This window comes from Bombina bombina, chromosome 3 (genome assembly GCF_027579735.1).
Source record: "Bombina bombina isolate aBomBom1 chromosome 3, aBomBom1.pri, whole genome shotgun sequence".
Taxonomy (NCBI): domain Eukaryota; kingdom Metazoa; phylum Chordata; class Amphibia; order Anura; family Bombinatoridae; genus Bombina; species Bombina bombina.
In genome coordinates, this window is record NC_069501.1 from 476,569,513 (window position 1) to 476,575,310 (window position 5,798).

Here is a 5,798-nt window from a genome sequence, read left to right on the forward strand (position 1 = left end):
CTGCTAGAAGTAGAGTCGAGATGTATTAAAACTTTTGACACCCTCAGGAGGGAGTATGAACTCCCACAAAAAGATTTCTTTGGTTATCTGCAAATCAGGCACTAAGTTGAGCAGTTAATAAATAATTTGGGTGGAATTGGTCTTGGGGGGCATTGGAAAATTGGCTGGTATTAGTAAAAAATGGACATATGTCCATCTCCACATGTTACCAAAGCCTTACCTCCCAAAAAGATCCCAGCAATTTAACAAAAATATTTTCAAAATGGGCAGCAATACTATTACCAAAACCATTAGAAACCCCCAATATACAAAAATCTATCTCAGAAGTCATGCAAACTACTCTCTCTTCTACATGGAGGGAGTATCACATGAAATTATTACACATGACAAATTTTACGCCGGAAAAGGGGTTTAAATGTGGAAACTCTGATTTCCACAAATCCCCAAAATGTTCACTTACAACGGCCAATCTCAAACATATGTTATGGGACTGTCCAAAGATTAGACATCTCTGGTTTAAATTACAATACTGGCTGAATAAAAGGTTGAAAACCAAAGCGAAGATAGTATTTTTGGAGATTGGGGGAGAAAATCTACCTGTCAGGGAAAAAAAATATTATTATGGCTATTCTAGCCATTAGATATCTAATCTTCAAAAAATGGAAAGAAGTCACAGTTCCCAGCATATCTGAGATCATAAACTGTATTAAAAAACAATGTATATTGGAACAACATGACACAGATATGCATGATGATAGAGACGTAAGTAATTTTTTTCAAAATGGTCAATATTTATAAAATCTTTTTCAAATAATGAGATTGATTACTTAATATATCCATTTAGGCATTCGGACCAGGTTCTATTAGGCCTCTGGTAAGGCTTCTCCCCCTCTCCCCCCCCCCCTTTCTTTTTTTTTTTCTCTCTCTCACTCTCTCTCTCCCTCCTTTTCTCTCTCCCTACCCCTGATCCCTCCGCTCGTCTATACAAAATGAACAGGGAAAATTTAATAAGTATAACAAGGCTTTCTCTTTTTCTTTTTTATTATTGATCATTGAATGGATAAATTAAGGAAGAGAATTTTTTTTTCCAATTATTCTTGGTTTAACCTAATTATGCACAATGTAATATGGCTGCTCCTAGATATGGAACAACAAAAATAGAATCTATGTAATCAATGGTTCCTCTACTGGCATCAAGAAGATTGTTTAGTATATATTTTGTTGTGAAGACTAAAAATGTTTATTTTTCTCATAGATTGTATGTTCCTTGTTATAAATTCAATAAAAATGATATATATATATATATATATATATATATATATATATATATATATAAAAAAATTGCATGCTGTATCTGAATCACGAAAGAAAAAAATTGGGTTCAGTATCCCTTTAAGGTCTTTATCTGGAGCTATGGCTAAAATGATGCAATGAGGTAACTCTCATTTGTTATAGTGGAACTGCTCAAATTCTCAAAATTGACCCCCAAAACTATATGTATATTTAAAGAAGAGAACCCAAGGTATTGATCTAGGCCCATAGTATATTTGATGTCAGCATTTGGCCGACAAATAGGATCATATAAAAAAAATTTTAACTTTTTTGCAGACTTTCTCACTGAAGTTATTTATACACAACTACTGTAGTCATAAGAAACATGGTTGTAAAAGCTTCTCTGGGGTCCCCTTTACACTAAGACTTGCACCACATAACGTAGATCTATGTAGAATTGGGTGAAATGGTTAAATAACATAAAGACTTTAAATACATATTATAGTATTTTACAGTATTACAGTATAATACATAACATATAAATAGCACAGTGTATACACATGTACAATATACCCACAATCCTACAGCTCTAAAGGTTTATTATTCAGGTCTTAGTTTCACTATTTTATTGTAACAAAAGAAGTTACGTTTCAGTTGACACATGTAAATAGTATTACCTTTCATTACTATCTTCAGGTATCATTTACATTACACCGTCAATGCAGATAGCAATGCTGCTTTTAAAATTCCGCCAATGTCAGAGAGGCATTGCCTTCCGCAGAGAAGTATAGTAAAACACCTCTTGGCGAGATTGCCTTCAAACACCGATTTCAGCCTTTTATAACATTTCGCAGCCAATCTCTATTGCAAATTGAATCCCTTTTTAAAATATTGCTATTATCACAATGCTTTTAACATGGGGCCTAATTGAAAAGGACTTGGGAGTTATTGTAAATAACAGACTTAGCAACAAGGTTCAATGTCAGTCATCGTTTGCAAAGGCCAATAAGGTACTGTCATGTAAAAAAAGGGGTAAAAAATATTATGATAAAAATATTATCTTGCCTCTTTAGAAATCAATGGTAAGACCACAACTTGAAGAAGCAGTGCATTAGTTTTCAAGAAGGTCATTCTAGATCTAGGGCTGCCACCCTGCCAGTATTTTACCACCAAGACCGGTATTTTTAAGGTTCAGGGCAAATTTAAAAATAAAGGTTAAATATAGAACTAAATATGCTATTATGGTGAAACTTCTTTGAGGTGTGTTGAAAACTAATTATAAACCAACGATCATTTAAAATCAGTTATAGTAGCTTTAATTCCTAATTTATTCTGTATAATTATTTATTGAAATTGATGCTAATGAGCATGGCCAGTATTTGTTTTTCCAGAAAAGTTGGCAACCTTATCTAGACCTGGCAAAGTACAGAGGAGGGAGGCAAAATTGGTAAGGGGAACTGAATTTTTGAGTGAAGAAGAAAGACTTGTAAGTTCTTCGAGAGGATATGATTGGTCTATAGGGTCTATATACTGTAAGCAATTCTCAGCTAACTTGATCATCAATAGGACTTCACAAAGGACAAACAGCCATCCAATGAAGGTTGAAGAACAGAGATTTCACCTACAGCAGCATAATAGGTTCTTTACTGTGAGAACATTAAAGGGACATTAAACCCAAAAAATTTATTTCGTGATTCAGATAGAGGATACAATTTTTAAAAAGTTTCCAATTTACTTCTATTATAATTTTTTTTTAATTCTCATGTTATTCTTTGTTGAAGAGATACCTAGGTAGGTAGCGTGCACATGCCTGAAGCACTACACAACAGGAAATAGTGCTGCCACCTAGTGCCCCTGCTAATGTATAACATTGTTGCAAAACTGCTGCTATATAGTGCTGCAGACGCGTGCACACTCTGGAGCTTACATTTCTGCTTTTCCACAAAGGATAACAAGAAAACTAAGAAAATTTGACAATAGAAGTAAATTAGAAAGTTTTTTAAAATGGTATGTTCTATCTAAATCATAAAAGAAAAAAATGGGGTTTTATGTCCCTTTAAGGATTTGGGATTCATCCCCTAGTGAGGTTGTTTTATCAAATGGAATAGATATTTTTTTTTTTAAATTGCACTGGATATTTTTTTGGCAAAGTAGGAGATACAGGGGCAAAGTAGGAGATACAGGGCTATAACAATTAAATAGACCATATAGTAGCTTGTTAAAACAAGGCGAAATCTGATTACCACTTTGGAGTCAAGATTTTTTACCCTTTTTTTGCACATTTAGAAATTGTTTTAATTAGTTTATTTTTGCTTTTATTTGGATCAACTGTCATAACAGGAATGTGTGAAGACTTGAACTTGATTTACAAATCCTTTTCAACCTATATTAATTTGTAACTATGATAAATAAAATAAATTAAAGGGACACTGAACCCAAATTTTTTCTTTTGTGATTCGGATAGAGCATTACATTTTAAGCAACTTTCTAATTTACTCCTATTATCAAATGTTCTTCTTTCTCTTGGTATCTTTATTTGAAATGCAAGAATGTAAGTTTAGATGCCGGCCCATTTTTGGTGAACAACCAGGGTTGTCCTTGCTGATTGGTGGATAAATTAATCCAACAATAAAAAAGTGCTGCCCAGAGTACAGAACAAAAAAAAAGCTTAGATGCCTTCTTTTTCAAATAATGATAGCATGAAAATGAAGACAAATTGATAATAGCAGTAAATTAGAAAGTTGCTTAAAATTGCATGCTCTATGAATCCCCCCCCTTTCTTTCCCCCCCCTTTTTTTTTTTTTTTTTTTTTGTTGTTGTTGTTTTTGTTGTTTTTTTCTTTGTATTTTTGTTTTTGTTTTTGCTCCATGGTTATATTTTGGGCCACGGCGCCTTCCGGTAGGATGCCGGCAGGTCAGATTGTATAAAATGAAAAATCAGCAAATTGAGTTATTGATTATGAACAAAAAAATGAATCGTGTAAAAAGATGCTGACAAATGTATTTTTTTTTTTGTTTGAATCTTAATCATATTTCTTTTCTTTTTTCTGTAAATTGTTTGCTGAAGTGATAAATAAAATACTAAAAAAAATAAAAATTGCATGCTCTATCTGAATCACGAAAGAAAAAAATTTGGGTTCAGTGTCCCTTTAAGAGTTTATGGTCTCACTGAAACTCCTAAGAGCATACAAACATAGCAGTTTTTAGTTTAGGTTGTGGTTTCAACTGGCAAAATCATCTATTTCAAATAACAAAATAATGGCAAATAAACGTTAAAGGGGAACATTTCTACACTACAATGTCCCTTTAAATACAAGCTTTGGATGCTACCTCACACACCTTGAAGGGTTGATAAATTGAGGTCCAAATTTGAAACCCCTTCAAAAAAAGCCACTTTATTTCTGATGGGTTGGAATAAAAGGCCATAGATTGGTTGCAGGGTTGGTTTATTTAGCTGGATTAGGGTGTGGAATAAGTGAAGGATACTCATTTGCAGTGCATTTAGAAAAATAAGAGATTAGAGGCTCATAGCTGCCCCTTGACTCCCAATACCATACCATTTTTTACACCATAGTGCAACATGCCTCATTTTACAAATTCAGTGCTTTATCTTGCAACCACCGGTGTCATTAAATGCTTCCAACAGTCTTGTCCTGTTGACTACTAACTGATTCAGCTTGGCTGCTTTGCCATTAAGTGGCACATGGTCAGGCTTATGAAAGATGACCTATTAGCCAACTTTCAGTCCCTATGTTCTGGTCAATTTCCTCTTTGTGACCTCTCCTTCATTTCTTGTGCTGTAATCATTGGTTCAAGGGAGGGAGGGAGGGAGGGAGGGAAAAGGAATGGTTAAAATTCTGCCCATTTCCTGTTTGCACTTTGCTTTATACCCTTTCCCAACCCTTTTCCCTACCTCTTGCAACCCATTCACCTTCAGCAGCCCTCTCCCCCTCACCTTGGGCCAAGGGGGCTGCTCCTACCTAAATATCTAAATGTAGCTACCAATCAGCAAGCGCTACCCAGGGTACTGAACCAAAAAATGGTCTGGCTCCTACACTTAAATTCTTGCTTTTTCAAATAAAGATACAAAGAGAATGAAGAACATTTCATAATTGGAGTAAATTAGAAAGTTACTTAAAATTGCATGCTCTATCTGAATCATGAAAGTTTAATTTTGACTAGACTATCCCTTCAAGCATGCACCGTGCACCAGCATTTTAAAGGAATATTAAACTTGAAATCTTTCTTTCATGATTCAGATAGAGCATTTTATTTTAAACAACTTTCTAATTTACTTCTATTATCAAATTTTCTTCAGGCTCTTGGTATCTTTTCTAGAAAAGCAGGGACATAAGCTTAGGAGCTGGCCTATTTCGGGAGCACTATATGGCAGCAGTTTTGCAAGAATGTTATCCATTTGCAAGAGCACTAGATGGCAGCACTATTTCCTGCATGGAAGTGCTCCAGATGCCTACCTAGGTATCTCTTCAACGCTGAATATCATGGGAACTAAGCAAATTTGATAAT